Source organism: Sarcophilus harrisii, chromosome 3, assembly GCF_902635505.1.
Source record: "Sarcophilus harrisii chromosome 3, mSarHar1.11, whole genome shotgun sequence".
NCBI classification, from domain to species: Eukaryota; Metazoa; Chordata; class Mammalia; order Dasyuromorphia; family Dasyuridae; genus Sarcophilus; species Sarcophilus harrisii.
In genome coordinates, this window is record NC_045428.1 from 337,014,733 (window position 1) to 337,036,225 (window position 21,493).

The 21,493-nt window shown below is 35.4% G+C and overlaps 1 protein-coding gene across 2 annotated transcripts in view; it reads left to right on the forward strand.

Annotated features, from left to right (window-relative positions):
* Positions 1-21,493, forward strand: part of GPR39 (G protein-coupled receptor 39) — a 324,415-nt gene that overhangs the window by 263,563 nt on the left and 39,359 nt on the right. The window lies entirely within an intron of this gene.

The window sequence follows — 21,493 nt, forward strand, 5'->3', positions numbered from 1 at the left end:
TGCCATTGTCCCTCCTCTCTGCCCATTTAAATTGTATTCATCCCTTAAGGGTCAACCTGAGTTTCACTTCCTTACATTGCTGATGATTTTATCTCACTTTTTTTTTTTTTGGTATTTTCTTTAAATTGAAATAATGCATATTCTCTATGTCTTATTTTAACATATTTTTATATTGTCCCAGTTCCATATTTTTTAGAGAAGTGACTGACTCTACTTCACAGAAGTAAAAATTGTACTTCGCTGTAATAAACCACAAAGCATTAGACCCCTAATCAAGTCTAACATCCTTTCTTTCATTGTTCTACCCTCTACCATATAAAGATGGATCATTTGAGATTCTCCCATCCCCAACCCCCTCACTCATTTCCTTCCTTCGAGATAGGAATTTTGCAGAGAAAACACCTCTTCTCCAACCCTACTCCCCCTTTAACTGGTGAGGACAGTGTAATCCAAAGAAATTAAGTGATATGTTGAAGAGCATACAAATAGACAGTACAGTCTGGATTCAAATACAAATTCTTTCTTCAAGTAGAGAGCAATTTCTATTATATCATACATTAGCTGGATAGAACTTTATGCTAATGTGTCCAAGAACTTAACTTCATTTCCCAAGTTTATGCACAGTAGTGTAAAGGTGGGAGAAATGAGAGGATGTCATGAGAGGCTTCTCCATGTTCCATAGTTACAAGCTTAAGTTTCTGCCTTGGTTTATCAGAAAAACTGGATTAGAGAGTATAAATGGGGCAGTGTGAAATCATCAAGACCAGAAAATAAAGAGCACAAAGCATATATTCTACTGATGTCATTCTTTTGGGTAAAAAAAAAATCACTTTTTTTCCCTGCTTCAGCTCTGAGTGTTCTTGAAGATCAAGGAATGAATTCTTTCTGCAGAAGCAATTACTCTACATTATGGGCCTACTATTGTCGTATACAATTAAAAAAAACAAACCCTAAAAAACAAAATCAAAGTCAGTTTCTGACTCCTATCAAGACCATGCATTGAGAGCACCAGCACGGAGCCGATTTTTACTGCTGAGTTATAAACCACTAAAGCAGGTTTCTAATGGAAATGCTAAGGAAACTTTAATTATAACTGCGCTTGCAGGCTCCCTTGGCAGGCTCTTCCCATTTGATTGTTTTTACACACACACACACACACACACACACACACACACACACACACGCAGAGCTGCTGTTAATAGTTAGGTTTTAGGGAGTTTCACCAAACTCTGCTCTGGGCTTGTCACAGGATCTATATTGTTCTATTACTAAGCAAAGATGCTACTTTTCTCTGTTACACTGAAACCGTGCCCTCATCAAGCTTGCCCACCCCAGAAAGCTGAAAGAACAAGAGCCTCATTAGGGTAGTTGAGACTAATTTCATTGGGAAGGAAAAAAAAAACAACTAGGAAAGTTTGGTTTAATGAAAAACCTGTATATTTTCTCCCATGAGACATTGTTTAAATTGGCTTTAAAATGCTGATGACTGGGCTTTCCAAAATACATCGAGCATATGTTTGTTTACTAGATGTTCATGTTTTCATGAATTTTCTCTCTTGTTTCTTCAATTCATTTCTCCATTCGCTTGTTCCTTTCTGTTTTTCCCCTGTCCCCTCTGCTTTTCTCTGTCATTTGCCTTTATTCTCTTTCCATCTGCCTTTCTCTCCTTTTATTTGTCTTCCTACTCTTTCTTTCTTTATTATTTTTATGTATTCTCTTTCCTCCTATCATCTCGTTTTCTTTTTCCTCTCATAGTTCCCTCTCAATTTCTTGTCTCTTATTATTTTCACCTACTCTTTGTTATTTCTTTACATTTGTTTCCTACCTTTGTTGCTTTTGTTTGCTTTGTGTTGTCTCCTCATTTTCCTTCTTTCTGCTGTCCTTGTCTCTTTGCTATCTCTATTCTTCTGTTTCCTCTTCTGTCCTGTTTTCTTTCTGTTTTCTGTATTTGTGTTTCCCATATCTCACTTTTTGCTTTCCATTTTCTCTGTCACTGGTTTTGTCATTCCATTGCCTCTATGCATCATATTCACCTTGTTTCTCAGTTGCCTCTCCTTTCCTCTTTGTTGTTTCTTCATATTCTTTCTGTTGTCTCTCTGTCCTGTGGTTTATCTATCATTTTTCTTTGTTGTCTTGTTCTATCTTCTTTGATATTATTCCCTGTTTTCCCTGTGTGTTATTTCTCCATCTGTTTCTATTTTCTCCTCCAGGTAAAACCATGAGATTGTGGGGAATAGAGGTTAGTATCATAGGCAAAACAGTTAATTCCTCTTTCTCTATTCCTTCTGAATAAATATGAGTAGAACCACTATTTTCCTAATTCTTTAATTAATGCCTCTTTTTCCCCTCCTCACTTACAATGATGGATTCCCTTGAACTGTCTGGGAGTAATCAATAGGGGAATTAAAATTACCTCAGGCTAATTGCCTCTGAAGCATCCTGGTTTTTTTTTTTTGTTTTGTTTTGTTTTTTATCAAGCTTCCTTTCACAACTTACATTTCCTTATTTATGGTTTAACATAACCTGGGGTATGGTATTAATTCATGTTTAATTTTTCTTTACCATTGAGATAATTTTTTAAAATGAAAAACATAATATTCTTATTTGAATCTTCCTCCTGTTCAGAGAAAAGGTCTGACATCTTGGCCCTGGGTATAAATCTTAGTCTTTTAAAAAATCTCTATTTTATTCTCAAATATTCACTCCTTCTTTGAAGTTCCCTGTTCACAAATAAAACAATATGAATTAAAAATATTTATGCTGATTATATTTTTTTCCTACAGTGATCATAGGATCATGGCTTTAAAGTTGGAGGAGACCTTAATAGTATAGCATTTCCATTTTATAGATGTAACTGAGTCCAGAGAGATGATAACCAAATTTCTGAGACAAAATTCAAACTAAGGGCTTGCCAATTCTAAATCCAGTGTTCTATAGGAATCTGTTTTGTTATGAATCAAAAACAAGGCACATCATATAGGAATTAAAGGAATACAACTACAAAACCCTCTTTACAGAAATAAAAATAAATCTAAATAAATGAAGAGAGAGTAATTGTTCATGGGTGGGTCAGGCCAATATGACAAAAATGACAGTACTACTCAAATCAATTTACTTGTTCAGTGCTAGCAAAGTGATCAAAATGACCAAGCTACTGATGGATTACTTTTGAAAACAAGAAAATTATTGAAAAAAATTAATCTAGAAGAACAATAAGTCATGGTTCTCAAGGACAACAATGAGAGAGAAAATAGGAGGAAAGAAAACCTAATACCAACAGATCTCAAGCTTTACAATAAAGAAGTTATTATCAAAACTTTTTGATACTCACCAAAAAATAGAAAAGTTGATCAGTATAATATATTAGGAGCACAACATTCAGAAGTAAAAGAATATAGTAGTGTTATGTTTGGTAAATCCAAAGACTGCAAATATTGAGGTAAAGAATCACTATTTGATTAAAAAAAACTTCTAGATAAACTGGGAAATCATCTGGCAGAAATTAGATTTAAAGTAAGATTCACACATACAAAAATATACACAATAAGCTCCATATGGATACACGACCTAGATATAAAAGAAATGAGAGAAGAAAGAAAAATATTTTATAGCTATGGATGAGAGAAGAAATTATGAAAAGACAGGATATAGGGAAGATCAAATATATGATTTTGCATACTCAAAATTGGATTGTTTTTGTATGAGCAAAAACCATGTGATTAAAATGAGAAGTGAAATAGTTAACTGAGGAAAATATTTGCTACAAGTTTCTCTGTCAGATCTAAGATCCAAGATAAACAAAAACTTATTCCAATATCGAATAATAGCTATTTCAGAACAGACAGGTGGTCAAAGGATAAGAACAGGCAGTTCTGGGGGGGGGGGGGAATGAAAGCAATCAACAGCCATAGGAAAAATTGCTTCAAATCTCTATTAATTGGAGAAAAGTAAATTAAAACAACTCCCACTTATCAGATTGGCAAAAATGACAAAAAAAAGGAAAAAAGATAATTTTTGAAGGGATTATAGGGTGACAGACACACTGAAGCCTAGTTGGGGAGAGCTATAATTTAGTCTAGTTGTTCTGGAAGTTATTTTGGAAATATACTTCCAAACTCAAAAAATCATGGTAGGCTTTTAAAAAAGATTTTTAAAAAGACCTATATGTACAAAAATATTTATAGTACCTCTCTATGTGGTATCAAAAAGAATCGGAATTATAAAGAAGTGGTCAACAATAAAGTAATGACTCAACAAATTATTGTTATATAAATGTAATGAGATATCATTTTGTCATGACAACAAGAATGGTTTGAGAGAAATCTAGGGAGACTTGTATAAATTGTTGCAGAGTGAAGTGAGCAGAATCAGGACAATTTCCATAGAAACCACGACATCGTAAGAAAAAAATATTTGGAAAGATTTAAGAACTCTTCTTAGTTCAGTGACCAGCCATGACTCCAGAAGAGGAGGATGAGGGACTCAAGGTGTAAAAAGAGGCATTTATCTTTGGATTTGATAAAACTCACATGTATGGATTTGTTCTGCTTTGAATAAGATCATTAATTATATGGATAATATTTTAGCCTTTTTATTTGGTTGCTAATGAGGGAGAAAATTAGATATTTGTCCCCCTTTCCCAAAGGATCATCTTTGAGTCATCTTAAAAATGAATGGAAGAAAAGAGAAGGAAGTACAGAGGAAAACAATGATAGGACAGCTTTGAAAGTAACACAGTAATTTTATTATATGCTTAAGGTAAATTGGATATGATATATTCATGGTTTCACATTTTTTTTTAAAGCTGTAAGAAAAACCTAAAAAATAAAAACTAATATGCATAGTCAAGATGAAACAAATTCTGACACTCAGGGCATTCAGCTGCCCCATTCTCTAGGAGCTGTATGCTGTAGAGGTCTTGGTGGATGTTCAATGCCAGTCTATAAGATCTCAACACCAGGGTACAATAGCTTACTTACTCCAGATTCCATTCCATTTTCTCCTACGTTTGAATCACACACTCAGTATCTTAGGTTCAACCCACTATGTCATGCACTCTTTCAGTCTCTAAATTTGTAAGGAAGAAGAGGAGAAAAAAAATAACACGGGACTACATTTCCTAGAGCTCATGTCTCTACTCTTTGAAAGCCTCCTTTTTCTTCACTCAGAAGAAGCAGATTCTTTAATAGCTTGATACACTTGTGGTTGTTCTCTCTCTCTCTCTCTAATTCTCTCTAATTCTCTCTCCTCCAGTTCTCTGTCTCTCCCTTTCCATTTTGATTATCTCTCCATCTGTTTTTCTCTTTTGTCTTTTCATGTTTCCCTCTCTCTGAAGTCTTCCCCTCCATTCTCTCTCTCTTTTGGTACTGCCTGTAATCCATTCCTAGTTTCTCTCTGTATTTGTTCCCATTCCATCATTTCCATCTTTCTCTTGTCTTTCCTCTTTCTTTTTGTATATTCTCTTCCAATTCTGAATTCTCTTGAATTTTCCCCATCTTCCCTTCTCTGTTGTTGCTTTCCTTCTTTTGGTCTCTCTCTGTTGTCTCCATTTTCTATGTTTTCTTTCCATCCCTCTCTGTTCCCCATATCTATTTTCTTTCTGTTGCCTTCCAACTTCACATTATTGTTTTTTCCCGTTTTTTTCCTTTGTCTTCTCCATCTCTTTTTGTCTTCTGTTTTTTTCTCTGTTTCTATCCACTGTCTCATTCTATTTTTCCTATTTTTTCTCTTCATTTTATTTATTTGTTTTTTGCTTTCTATCTCTGTCCTACTCCTCTACTTGAGCTAGTATTCTATCTCCCTCCCTCCTTTTGTCTATCTGTCTCTTTGTCTGTTTCTCTATCTTTGTCTCTGTCTGTCTGTCTCATTTTTATTGTTACTTCCTCCCTCTTGTCTCTATGCCATTTCCATCTTACCATTATGTTTTTTTTTTCCTCCCTCCATTCCTACTTCCCTCCCTCCTTTTATCATCTCTGTTTCCCAGTGGAATTTATTTGTGCAAAACTGACTTAAATAGCAGTTGCTGAAATTACCGCTGTCTCCACAGTGGCTTAATTGACATGCTCTTAATCCTGCTAGTTTGGTGGAAGGCATTTTGATGTTTGTCAGTTACCTAGGTGGTGTGTTTGTTCCTTTTTGTCCTTCCTTCAAGGTCTCAGTCTGGAATGAACAGATGAACAGGAGGGAGTGAGTGCCAGTAGCAGGGAAGGTAGCAGCTTAATGCCTCTGGAGGAAGTCCCTAAAGTCTGTAGACTCTTCCCTATCTCTCATGCCACGTGGCTACTTCCCTCAGCTAAACTCAAAAAACCAGACCTGGCAGAAGGCAGCAGTGCTGTGATGCCTTTTATTTCCAGACACCTAAGTTAAAAGGCAGTTTGGACTGGGATGCAAGGTAGGGGAGGAAAGAAGGAGAAAAAGCAACAGAGATAGCTTTGATCCTATTCCCCTCACATAATGTCAGCTCTCTGATCCGAGACAACACTAACAGGCCAAGTCATCACATAGCCTGTTCTGCATTTCTAAGGTGAAGTTCTTTTTTGGCATCTCTATCCTTCTCCTTGAAGCCCGGGGCACATCCCCTATTTCTCGGTGTTATAAGAAGGCTCATTAAGTTAGTGCTGAGGTATATTTCAGCTGCCAACCTGTCCCAATTGACCTCCACTATTTTTCTTGCTTTGCTTGGGCTCATTTGGCTTTGGCTTTTAACTAAGTGTACCTAATTACATAGCCATGTGACACAAAGTATGCCCTATTGTGGTCATCTCAGGAAAAGAAAGGTATTAAAGAACATTTAAGGAAATAATTCTCCCCACCCCCATCCTTATCACCATTTGCTAAACCTAAAAAGGCCTACTCAGGCTACCTTGGGGAAGACAGTCAATTAATAACTGATGTCTCTGGGGTTAATTTGTATGTCATACTGTCACAGACTTTCCCCAAGTGGGGTTGAGATCCCAGAGTCCTGAGAAACTCTGACAGAATAGGGATTATTCTGGTCAACTTTGTGGAGTTTGACTTAGAAAAGAGTTTGGCCCATAAGTATTTAAAGAATGATGAAAGATTTTTTGGATTTGACTATGGTCACACAGCCAATAAGTGTTGGATTCCAGGTCTTTTGGGTCCACAACCCAGGCTCATTCCATTATACTACCACACACACACAAAAATTGGCAACAGAACAGCAACTTCTATTTATACCAAGCTTTTCCTTCATGATCTCTTTTGATTGACCATCATGACCTTTTGATTGACTTTTAGAGGAAAATTGAAGTTTCCTTTCTCTTTAAGACAATGGTTCTTAATCATTTGTTGTGCCATGGATCCCTTTTGCAGTCTTATGAAGACTACAGACTTTCTCAAAATAATGTTTTTAAATATTAAATGAATTATTGTTATAAACAAATACATTATATTGATATAGTTAGCAAAATAATAAAAAATAAAACAGAACAGTAACCAAGTTCATGGATCCCAGGTTAAACACTCCTGATCTAGGACCTTAGGAATAAAATGAAAGCAGTTATATAAAAATAGGTCTGTTTTAATGTTTTTTTCAACAAACATCAGAGATGGTCTGTGCTAAATCATCCATGACCCCTCTTTGATGCACTTAATATATGTTTATAAGAAAACAAGCTGTAAGAGAAACAATTTTATTCTGAGGGAAATAAGCCTATCTCTATGGGGTTGGAACACCAAAGAAGAAAACAAGCCTATTTGGTGCTATTTATGCTTTAGTGAAGGAAAGATTGAGGGAATCTAAAAGGGGTCAACTTCTTATTCAAAAATCTAATTACTTAAAAAAACTAATGCTGTTTCATTCTAGAATGTACTGGCAGGGTATAATGACCCAGACTTCTTGAACATTGTGCATGTTCATGTATTGTCAGCTCTAAGTTTCAGATATGAAGCTCTCAAAATGTTGGGAGAGAGTGATTTCAGAACTGCTACATAATTCAGGGTTTTTCCTATTTAGCCCAAATGGAAACCATGTCAGAACGAGCACAGGGATTCTGGTAGATCACGGAAGTTTAGGTTCTTCATCAAAAGCTGAAAGTGTGGACACTCTTTTTAGTAAACTTTCCATTTCTTTTATCCTTCCAAACTAAGGTATGGTAAGGAGAAAAAAGTCATTACTGTGGTTACCTCTGCTTTTTAAACGAAATATGCAGGGATGATTGTGCTTGTAAATCCTGGATCAGAACTGATCTCTATAGGAAGCTCAGGACTTTTCTCCTGGGGAAGTTAGATGGCACAAATAGGTAGAGTTGTGGATCCAACTACCAATCTACCCTCAGGCACTCCCAGTAAGTCAAATAACTATTATTTGCCTCAGTTTTCTTATCTGTAAAATGAAGATAATAATGTCTCCTCCATCAAGGATTGTTGTGAAGATCAAATGATAGAATTATTTTAAAGTGCTTAGCCCACAACTTAAGATATGGAAAGCACTGGCACGGTAGAGTACTAGGTCCTTGGTCAGGAACACTCATCTTTCTGAGTTCGAATCTGGCCTCAAACACTTATTAGCTGAGTGATCCTGGGTAAGTCACTTCACCCTGTTTATTTCAGTTTCCTCATCTGTAAAATGAGTTAGAGAAGGAAATAACAAATCACTCTTGTATCTTTGCCAAGAAAACTCCAAATAGGGTCACAAAAAGTCAGAACAAAACAAAAAGATAAATGTTGACTATTATCCTTTTAAAGCAATGTATATTATTATGTACTTAATTTTTAAGTGTGCCACCCTCACTCCCACAACCCCCCTTCCTCTCTATGTCTCTCTCCCTCTCTCCATCACTTTTCTCTCTCCCTCCCTTCTTTTCTTCCTCCCCCTCTCTTTATCTCTTTCCCCTCTCCCTTCTTTCTTTCTTTCTTTCTTTCTTTCTTTCTTTCTTTCTTTCTTTCTTTCTTTCTTTCTTTCTCTTTTTCTCTTTCTCTTTCTTTCTTTCTTTCTCTTTCTTTCCTTCCTTCTTTCTTTCCTTCCTTCTTTCTTTCCTTCTTTCTTTCCTTCTTTCTTTCTTTCTTTCTCTTTTTCTCTTTCTCTTTCTTTCCTTCCTTCTTTCTTTCCTTCTTTCTTTCTTTCCTTCCTTCTTTCTTTCCTTCCTTTTTTCCTTCTTTCCTTCCTTCTTTCCTTCTTTCTTTCCTTCTTTCTTTCCTTCTTTCTTTCTTTCTTTCTTTCCTTCTATCTTTCCTTCCCTTTTCCTTCTTTCCTTCCTTCTTTCCTTCTTTCTTCTTTTCTTTCCTTCTTTCTTTCCTTCTTTCTTTCCTTTCTTTCTTTCTTTCTTTCTTTTCTTTCTTTCTTTCTTTCTTTCTTTCTTTCTTTCTTTCTTTCTTTCTTTCTTTCTTTCTTTCTTTCTTTCTTTCTTTCTTTCTTTCTTTCTTTCTCCCCCTCTGTCTCTGTCCTTCTCTCTGTGTGTCTGTCTGTCTCTCTCCCTCCTTCTCTTTCTCCCTCCCTAGATCTGCCAAAAGGCTTAATGAAACTAGGTCCATCCACAAATAAAATGTAAGAACCAGGAGTGCCCCTAGTCCTCCCTGGTATGACGCTGTAGACTAGGCCTAGGTTTGTAGGTTGACCCTGTTGCTATTCTGATCTGTTTATTCCTCCCCGGATCTCTTTCAGATTTTAGTGGGATTGATATTTTTAAAGAACAAATAATGGGAAATTCACATGGAAAGAAAAACTTGTTTGAAAATCCTCCTCCTCCTCCTCTTCTTCTTCTTCCTTCTTCTTCCTTCTTCTTCCTTCTTCTTTCTTCTTCTTCTTTTTCTCTTCTCTCTCTCCTATTCCAGTATATATATATACATAAAAGTACATATATATGTATATACATATATATATATATATATACATACACACATATACACACACTCATATTTAGATAAGATATAGATATATTTTCAATATAGTATCAGGAGACCATTCCTGGGTGAGTGCTGATGCTTTTTGGCAGAAGAATTCAATGAATGTGGAAGTGCATTACTATCCATTATGAATCCCTGAGGGATGTACAGCTAGTTGAGTAGCAGAACATTTTCAGTTGCACATTTTAAACAAGAGATGCATTGGTCCAGAGCAGCATGGATAAAGACAAGACTGTTTCGTGAGTGAAATGGAATTTATTTTTTGGTTTGAGGTTCAATTGAGATGCTGAGTTACCTTTTCAATCAATGTATTCATGGATGTTGTATTTACTTCTATTTAGTATGTTTATTTTCTTAAGCTTTGGAACTGGAATGCAATGCTTTTTCTTTCCTTCTAGTCCCATTGCCTGAGAAATAAACTCTCTTTGGGGCAAGGAGCTAACAAGCACTAATTTTCAAAAAACATAGAAGCTAAGGGATGATGGTAAATCTGGAAGGGTCTGTAGGCTTTATAGGAAAGGGGGGGCAATTAGAACTAGCTCTTGGCTAATATATTTTGTTTCAAGGAGCTAACAGTTGAGGGGATTAATTTGCTTGTTTTAGAGATCCCTACCCTCATACTGTCTCAGGTCCTCTGCTAACTCAATCACTATGCAATGTAACCACCCTCAGCATATGATTATGGATATACTTATATTGAGGAATAGGGATGAGTCTGGCTCTTGTTCCAATAGTAGTTGAGGGGGAAGGTAAGTTCTAGAAAGGATTGGCCCTGCCAGAATCAAAGTACTATGTTGCCCTTTTCTTATGACCAGTCTCAGCAGAGCAAGGGCTTAATCATCTCACTCTGAGGAACTGAAATTAGGGAGATCCTCTGACCAATTATGGCTGTGTACTATTCCCTATGGTGGTTTTTGACCTTAGTGAAAAAATTTCTAGTTTCAACCTTTGAATGTGGGAGGGGTGATCCTTGCATAAAATCTCTTAACTTCTCACTTGCCCAATCATGTTATAGGTCTAAAACTGGATTATATACATTAGACTGATGCTATCGATATTTGAGTCAAAAACAATTATCTGTATGCTATGTATGATTTGAGAGGAGCCAGAAATGCCTTGCTTACTTCAGAAAACCTGTTGCCACTATGCTTGACCCCATCGATAGAGAGCTGTAAGGGATTCAAGAAATCATTTAGTGCAATCTTTTCATTATTTAAAACCAAACCAAAAAAACCAACAAAACAAAACAAAACAAAACATCAACAACAACAAAAAAACCTTACCTACCCAAGATCATACCAATAGGAAGTTATAGAACCTGGATTTGAACTTGAGTTCCATGGTTGCAAGTTCTACATTTTTTCCACTGGACTACACTGTGGATTAAACATTATATTCTCTTTTGGGTCTTTTAAAATGTACCACATTCAGACACTAACAGTATAGATGGATTGAGTTGATTTTAATTGAAGTCTTGGTCAGATCAGTTTATGGCTACCATTAAGCAGAAGCTGGGTAATTCCTTGTCAAGAATGTTATAGAAGGAATTATATTTTAGGACTGCCTAGGCCAGATGGCCTCTGAGGTACTAGTCAATCCAGAGATTTTGTGATTCTGTGATGAGAAAGACTAGGGACTTCTTCAGAACTTTTGGTTTATCAGTAGAGTGAGTGGGGAGGAGAGAAAGAATAGGGCTTAATGAATAGGGAAAGAGTGTTCAGAAGGAAAACATGCAGTGGGGCTAAAAGAAAAACTTTGCTGAGTCCAATTTGATGTCCAGCAAATACAGGAATTGGGAGGGGATGGGAGAAGGTTTATATATATATATGTGTATATATACATATATATATATATGTATATATACACATATATATATATATAAACTTCTTCATACTATTTCAGAAGGGTTTGTGGAGCTGCTTTACTGAATTAAGGAAAACTTAGTCTAGTCAATATGGTGTTCTAAACTAGACTAGAAATAAATTCAGGGAAATTCCAAAGTGAAGAGTGGATAGATAGGATGAGGAGATGTCAGGCAATTTGACCAGATGACATTCAAAGGTGATAGAATAGAAACAATAAGAGGATACATTTATTTTCTGTTATTTTTAGTGAGAACAGTTCTAATCCCTTTCCAGAGGAGTCCTGAAATAGGAGTTTTATTAGCGGGTGAATTGTTTTCAAATCACCAGTCAGTGAGTGACAATATTGAAACTCCTCAAAGAGGGTCTGAAGTTTTATTAAGAGAAGCATCTGCTTCTGGAAGCAGAAGGAACCATGTTTAGAATAAGTTTGGTTTTACAATAAGGGAATCGTTAGTTAGATAAGGCATTTATTATTAGTTAATTAACGTACTAGTTGATGCTTACTTGTGCTAGGAACTGTACCAAGTGCTGGGAATACAAATACAAACTAAAAGGTCATTATTTCCTTTCAAGAAGCTAACATTTTAGTGGGAGAAGCTAATATGTAAGAAGGAGAAGGAAAACAGAAGTTGGGCAATGTCAAGAAGCAGTCTGGGGAGTCATGGGATAGTCAGTTCAAAGTGAAGATAGTTGGTATAGGAGCTTCCTTAAGTAGATATGCTAAGGAGATCACCAATGAAAAGAAGAGATCACAGGGCAGAGCATTACCAACATGAAAAGACCACTAGGTCTTCCAGGAAGTCATGGTCCAGATTTATAGTGAACATGACTCATATGGGTGCTTCAAATCTACCACTAATATGACTGAGGAAGTCATTGGGACTCAGTTTCCTCATTTGTAAAAAGTGGGTTGTACTAGATGATCTCTAATGTACCTCCCAGCTCTGACAATTTCTGTCTTCTACCAAGTGGCCCTTCTGCATTGATGCAATTATTTTGGACTGTATTTACTGAAGAGCATTAGTTGGTACTGTGGTTAGACTTGGCTCTGGAGGCAGGAATACCTGTATTCAAGTCCTATTATAAGATGCTTATTAGCTTTGTGACCTTGAAAAAAAAATCACTTAACTTCTTCCAGGCTCAGTTTCCTAATCTGTAAAATAGTGATAATAATGTTACTTTCTTGTTAGAGTTGTTGTGAGAATCAAATGAGAAAATATATATTAAACTACAAAATGTTTCATAAATGTTAGCTGTTATTATTGTTACTGCACATGTTGATATGTTTCTTGTGTTCATCATTTACTTCATAATTGTATCAGAAATCACTTCAACTTAGGGACTGTAGAAAATATGGAATGTGTCAGAAAGAACAATAGTCAAAAAAGTCAGAAATTGAGAGTTCTTCTTTTAACTACCACTAACTAGCTGTGTGATTCTAGACAAGTCATTTTAACATTTCTAAGCCTCAGTTTCCTTAAATTCGCGTTAAATAGAATAAACATTTGTTAAGTATTTGCAATGTCCAGGCAGTATGCCAAGCACTTCACAAATATTTATTTCATTTAATTCTCACAATCACCTTGTAAGGGAGGGACTATTAAAATTCCCATTTTACAGATAAGGAAATTCAAATTTTTCTGACTCTGAATTCAGGGTTTCATTAGCTGTGCCACTTGTGCATAGAGGTGACCAATTCTGTATTCTCAGCATGATCTCAAATCCTGATTTTTTAGTATTCACTTCATGCATAATTTAAAAAATTCTGTCTCTTTGTATATCTTTGTTTTTCAAATGTTTCTCTAATGTAAGCATCAGGTTTTAGGATTCTATTTTTTTGTCTGTCTCTAATTTTCATTTTATTGAATTGCTTAATTCATTCACACTTAAAAGTTATGAGTTAGGTATAAATTTTCCTTTATTTCTAATATTTTTAAAGTTACGATTTTTATCCTCTTCTACTATAAACACAGTACTACATTCCTTCAATTACTTTAGCTTGACATATATATATATATTAACGTGACCCTATTCCCATTGGCTCTTTCCCCTTCACCGTTAATTATCTTTCCTTTTTTTTTTTTTTTTTTTGTTACCCTCCCTTTGGGGTTTTACTTATTAGTTCTTTTACTTTCATGCTTTCATTTGGTTATTTAATTTTTCTCTTCCCCCACCTCCCAACCAAATAGATTCCTTCTTCTTCTCCTCTTCTCCTAGTTCTGTTCATCAGTTTTTTAAATTTAAATTTTTTTTTACCCCTTTCCAGAGAGGTTTTCCTCCCAGTCTCTTTCTTTACTGTTCCATTGTCCACCCTCTCTTTCTGAGGTCTAGACCCTCATTTTTTGATTCATGAACCCTATAATTATCTCCTCTTCTCTCTTTTTCTTCCCTCTGCCCTTTATTCTCACTGGAATCAACTTCAGAGGTATCTGATGAGGTCTTGAGTCACTAGATGGGGTTGGCAGAGAAAACCTGAAATACTAAGATTACTCCCTGAGGCAAGCAAGATCTAATAAGGATCAGCTCAGCCTTGCAATCCTACCCCTCTGGAATCTTGAATGGTTCCATCTTAATGTATCCAATGAGACAGTCAAGTTATGTCAAATTGATGAGTTTACGTTTTCTCTATAAATCTGTCCATGATCTACACCATTTTTACTGAATCTCTTTTAGGTTAGTCTACTACAGTATTCTGTCTCTACTGTCTTTCTCTTCATCTCCCCACCATGCTTCACAGTGTCTTCCTCCTTGTTATAGATAACTAACTCTTTTAGTGTGCTAAATCCCTTTTAGGATTTTGTCCGCCAGTCAGTGGTGTAATCCCACCACATGAAATATTCCCTTTCTCCTAGTTAATCATGAGTTCCACTGGGGAAACTTAATTTTCCCTTTGTTAATTGTTAAAAATACCTTTCCTTACCTGCTCTATGTTGTCCCAAATTTATGTCATATATACTATTTCTGGTGCCTATTTACTTCATTTTGTTGGTAACTTCTTTGTAATGGGTTGAAGCTGGAGTTGATGCACTGAGGTCCCAAGCACGTGAGGCTAAATAGTAATTGGACCATACTCTATTAATATATATGCCCCCACCCACTCTCTGTGCAAGTCCTGATGTGTTGTATAGGAAATGACAATTTTGGTAGGTGGAGGCAGAGGGGTGGAGAGAGGAGCAAAAAAGAGACAGCTGGCTGGCTTCTGGTCTGGCTGGCTTCTTGACTCAGCTGCACACATTGCTATCGCGATTCCCCCTTCACCTCCAATCCCCCTTCACCTCCGATCCTTCTTTACCTCTACTGACAATAAAGATTGAAGATTTTCCCTTAACCTGAATTCCTGACTCTGGCTGATTTTAAAATACATGGTCATCACACTTCTTCTCATAAATAAATCTACTTTTTGCCAAAGAGAAAAAAATATATAATTTTGTCACATGACCAAACCCCAACAATTGCTGCCAATTGCTCTCCTCAATCCCATCATTTGGTGCCTACATCGGTATTATCATTTGCTGAATCTCAAATTCATCAGTATCCATTCTTTGGACTTCTCATCTAGGCAGTTTCTGACTCTGCCTTGTAAAGTATGACTCATGGATTTATGCCTTTTCCATTGTATCTTGCCCCAGAACAAAGCTAATTCCTTCAGATGACCTTGTCTTTTCTGATAGAACATCTCCACCCTGCCCTCCCCACCAACCCTATAACATCCATGGTTATCCAGCCTATTGTGATCTATACTCTTCCCTGTTCAGTTTTTCCTCCATTGCCTCAAAATCAAAATTCTGGGTCCATGTCACTCCACCCCCTCAGGTGCCAGTTACCTAAAGCAATTTCAACTCCTCTCCTTTGTTAGTCTTTTCAAGCACCAAATGCAGTAGACTGCATCTAGCATAAGGTTTCCATCTTCTTTCATTAAAAAAAAAAACAACAAAAAAACAAAAAAAGACCCTCCTTACCCACAAAATTATCTAACAGTAGAATTCCCTTCTTTCTTCACTACATTTTTAATCCTTTTCTCCTACTTCTCACTGCCTTCCCAGCAGGCTTTTCTTTCTTTCTTTCTTTTTTTTTTTTTTTTATTTAATAGCCTTTTATTTACAGGACATATGCATGGGTAACTTTACAGCATTAACAATTGCCAAACCTCTTGTTCCAATTTTTCACCTCTTACCCCCCCACCCCCTCCCCTAGATGGCAGGATGACCAGTAGATGTTAAATATATTAAAATATAAATTAGATACACAATAAGTATACGTGACCAAAACGTTATTTTGCTGTACAAAAAGAATCAGACTCTGAAATATTGTACAATTAGCTTGTGAAGGAAATCAAAAATGCAGGTGTCCAGAAGGCTTTTCTCTTCCTGAAACACCTTAGAGGCTACCTTTTCCTCATTGCTAATCCTTGATTGAAGTGAATCAAAGGGGTGGGTTTTTCTTTTTTTTTTTTTGGTTTTTGGGGAGACTTTTAGACCGAATGTGACCATTTTCTCTCTATATAACTCTATGCCATCCCCTTTAATGTTGCCTTCCCCTGACTCTCTTGCCTTTATCCCATCTTCTTGGGTACATTTAGAAAAGTTTCTCACTGGTCTCTTCATTGTCATTCTGTTGATGTATCCTCCCCTATACTGCATTCTGTTGTATAGGGTATTCAAGAAGCTAATAAACTCTTCAGGTCTGATTTTCTTTCTAAGATCATTTCAAATATTTCTCTTTATTATTGAACATGTGTCTTTTTTCATTTATGATTAAGCTCAGAACTTCAGGGTAGGTCACCCTGGACTGCATTCTGAACTCTAGCTTTTTGGAACATAATATTCTATTCTGTCTTGTTCAGAAGAGCTTTGTGTCATTCAAATTTCCTTTCCTTTGTATTTCAACGTTTTCTCTTGATTGCTTACAGAACTTGTTTCTCAATTGAAATGTTAAATTTAACCACTTTGTGTCTTAGAATTTACAGACTTAGGGTTTTGGTTTTTTTTTTTTATTTTTTTTCTTTCCAGAAGCCGTATATGAATCCTTTAAATTGACATTTCATTTTCTGTGTTTAGAAGTTGTGGACAATTCTCTTGTATCAGTTCTTGTTTTTTGGTATTCAGGTTTTTTTTGTCCTTTCATACTGAGAACTGTGAACATTAGATTGTCTCTACATATATGGTCTTCATGATTAGCGTGTTTTGATTGAATACTGGATATATTTTCTTTTAATATTACTGTCTTTTGCTTCTCTACTTCTAGAATTGTCCTCTGCATTTGTATTGCCAATCTTGCATCCTCTCTTATATTTTTCTGATAATACTATATCAGTTTAAAATTATTCTATTTTGCCCATAATTTTAATGCCTTTCTCATAATCATCATTTCTTTTAAGTCATTTAGGAACATCTTGTGGTTCCATTCTCTCCTCAAATTTAACAAAGTCCTTTGTCTTATCAAATATTGGACCTTTTTGTTTCTATTAAGTAGTATTTATTAATGCATGCCTGAATTTATTTTCTAATTCTGGAGGGTGTATTTTCTTCTGCTTTTAATATTTTTCCTGTTGATTTGTCTGCTTATATTTAAAATCCTTGAGTTTTCTGCTTCCTGACAGCTTTGGTAATTTAAGTCTTTTTTTCCCTTTTATTTTCCTCTTTTATTCACTTTTTGATTCTATTTTCTCTGTGGGTAGTTTCCCTAGGCCTGGATCTCAGAACTTCTTAGTTTCTTTCCTCAAAGCACAATTCATGATTCACCTGCCTAAATCTCTGCCCCAAGTGACTTTGGACACAACTGGAACCAGTTGGGTTCTGAGCTCTTTTCTTTGGACTTAGTGGAGTACTGTGAAATTTTCAACCTACCCCTTACCCATTGTATCCTGTTCTGATGTTCTTACTTATGCCCTCTGTTTCTCAATTCTCTGACCTGGCACTAGCAGTTCAGATACCTGCCAGACTTCTATAGTTTGGATCTCCAAGATTCTGGGAGGAAGATGGGATAGAGTATGGGATTTAGTTTTATTTTAGACCCAGACACATCCTGCCCTTTTCCCTGTTATTCTTCTCTCCTGCAGAGAACATATTACACAACATTCTGTGATATGCTACCACTGCACCATTATCTGTTTATAATGGCCTAAGAAAATTTCTGTAGTCTGGATCCTTGATCTCCACAGCTTTGGAAAGAGAATGGGGGTGGGGTGGAGGAATGAAAATGTTCAGTTTTATGGCAAGCCTGTGTGTCAGGTCTTTGGGTTGGTTAGTGCAATCGTCTTCTTAAAATATGCTGAATAGTTGAGGAGGTAGTGCTAAGTGATCTTAGGGTAGGTATAGTTCATGATTTTTTTAGCCTTTTAGATTCTAGGTATCATAGACTAGGGAGATAGCTGAAGTTGTTTTATCTTTTGCAAATAATTTCTGTTTGGAGAGGTTTTTGAGAGGTCATGGAGGTCAGAGAAAATAGCAGTTCTTCATCTTGTTGATCATGTAATACAGAAGTCTGACCCATGGTTCTCAAAGACTATGCTAAATAATTACATGCTCCAGCAGTTTTTTACTACACTAGAAAGGCTTAATTCGAGGTTATGATGACAGGCTATACCTGCTCTTCAAAAATCAACTTCCTTAAGTAGAGAAAGCATTATAGCTTGGCCACACAATAATTAATTGTTTGGTTATGGCTTACCATAAAAAAAAAAAAAAAGGTTTTAAAATGGCCCTTTTAGAGCTGGTGGCAAAGTGGTAATAGGGTGGGCAGTTCAGGCTAAGAATCATATGGTCATCAGTCTCTAAATAAACATAAATAATTTTGGTATTCTAAATGTAAATTCCTTATCCAAAGATCAACAAATAATTATACCACTGGAGTAATAGATTCATATCAAAAATCATCATTTCATTATAAATTAAACTAGAAAATATAATAAGCAACTTATAGTTAAGTGGAAAGGTGGCTCATGAGTTTGATTGATACCCTCTCCTTCAGATTCTTTTCCTCTCTGATTGGAGGCTTTGGAGGATAAAATATCAAATTTTTCCCAAGGCTTTCTTTTCTAGAAGGAAGAAACTGGACTTTCAGCTCATCCTACTTTGTATCTGATTCTCTACCTGATTGCAACTTCATGGAATAAAATGCCCCTAATCTGGGTAGTGTATTCTTATCCTGCATTCCAATGAATATGATTCATGTAAGTAAAAAGACTATCATGAAGATAATTGAAATTTATGTGCCATTATCAAAAATATGGAGAAATTTACTGAAGAATTTGAGAACTTATATGAAATCAACATCTTCTTTAATATTGTTAACTAAATGACTTAAGTGCAGATGGGACCAGAAGAAAGAATGGTTTAAAAATTGGAAAATATAGTTCAGAATCAAGAAAGGAAAGAGAAATATTTTTTAATTTTTAAGATTAACAGAAGTCTATCTCTTGCAAAAGAACCATATACAAAAAATATAGTACCTCTCTCTTTTTTGGTGACAAAGAATTAGAAACTAAGGGAGTTTCCATCATTTGGAGAATGACTGAACAAGTAACGTTGTATAAATGTGATGAAATACTATTGTGCTGTTAAAAAAATGATGAAGGGAGTGGTTTCAGAGAAACCTTGGAAGCCTTACATGAAGTGATGAAAAGTGTAATGAGCAGAAGCAGGAGAATAATATATATAACAACAATATTGTAAAGGCAAACAACTTGAAAAGACTTAGGAATTCTGATCCACACAATGACTATCCACAATTCACAGTTTCAGAGAACTCATGATGGAATATGCTACCCACCTTCACTTAGAGAGTATAGATTGAGAATTTGTTTTTTGGGTAGACAATGTTGAAATTTGTTTTGTTTTACTATGCATGTTGGCAGCAATTTTTTTCTCAGTTAGGGGAAGGGAAGAGTAGAAGGATGAGACTTCAGACCTGAAAATGAAATAAAAATGAATTTTAAAGCAATTTCTCTCCCCCATCTCTTTCTTTCTTCTTTCTTCTCCCATTTTTCTCTTATACAATACACACAAACATATATACATATTAAAGTGAATAATTTCTTTTAAAGGTGAATTGGAATGTGCTAGACATGGCAAACACCAAATAATATTACATGAAATACATTTGATTATATTATGTAGAGAGGAAAAACTAGTTACCCATATGGGAGTAATTTTAAATCATCTATCTAGGTCCAATCAGACTATCATTTTATTAGGGCAAAGATTAAAATCAACATCAAATTGGAAAAAATACAAATGTGGAGAAATGGACGTATAATCAAAACAGTTCTGACTTGACATTTAAACAAGCTATTTATGAAGAGAAAAAATGAGAAATAGAGAAAGGAATAGACTTTGACACAGACTATAATTAATTCATATAGCATTTTACTTGCTGAAAAATAATCATCTTAGTAGTGAAGTCAAAAGACTCTATAAACTGTCAGAACCAGTGAACATTGGCTCTCTATGCCACACAGCCAAAGACAACATTTTAATGTGAACATGTAAATAAAATTTTAGAGAGAACCATAGTTGATTATGAGCTAAATCATCTTATACAATAGTGAGCATCTAAGATAGGCAAATTTATAGAAAGCTTGGTGTTTGAACCAACTAAGATAAGTTATCTTTAAAGTATATAGGGATGAAATTGGAAGCAGAATAAGAAGCAAACAAAAATGGAAAAGATCTTTCAGGATTTTCATAACAAACTATTTTCTACAACAATTACATGAGACTCTCCTTATTTGGAAATTTAATCTCTGATTGCTATGTGAGAAGCTAGGAATGACATTAAAGAAAACAAATACAGGGAAGAGCAGCTGAACAAGAAAAAAAGACACAGAGAATATCCTTGAGAGGGAAAACACTATTTTAATGGTGTTAAAGATGGCATACCTTCAGAGAAACACCACAATTACATACAGTAAGTTTTACAGTTCTGAGGAAAATAAGAGTATATTCATATGTGACTTTCAGATTCATTATAAATGAGAATGTAATCTGGGCTTTGAAGGAGAGAAAGTATTTAAAGAGGTAGAAGGAAGGGAGCAAGGTGTTTCAGGTGAAAAAAACAGAATGAGTAAAAAGCTTAGATAAAGAAATATGGAAGATAAATTGAGAGCACAGTCAAAAGATTGGTCTGATTAAATTCAAGTTAACAATATTGATTAAGCACCTACTGTGGGCCAGGCACTAAATTAAGCCCTGAGGATAAAAAGAAAAGCAACAAACAAAAAAATACAACCCCTCCCAAACAAAACAAAACAAAACATGGTTCCTGCCCTCAAGGAACTCACAATCTGATAAGGAAGACAAAATGTAAACAACTATGTTAATGGGAGACAATCTCAGAAGAAAGGGACTAATATGAAGGAGGACTGCTTATTGGACATTTCAATTTGGGACAGATTTGCAGATATGGCTGGGGATACATTGTGGAAGATCTCAAATGATACAGTTTGAATTTTACCTTATGGTAATTAGGAAACCACTGAAAGTTTTTGAATCCTAATACATGGCAAGTAATGCAAGATGCAACTATAACATTAGGCTTTTATTTTATTTTATTTTATTTTTTTATTTGAGAGACATTTGTAGATATAGCACTGGTCTTGACTTTAGGAACACCTGGATTTGAATCCTGCTTCAAAAATTTACTAGTGTAAATAGTATGAAAAATTTTAGGCAAAAAAAAATTAACCTCTCTCATCTTTAGATTCCCCATTTGTAAAATGAGTTATGATGCTACTTGTTACCACCTGCTTCATAAGGTTGTGAGGA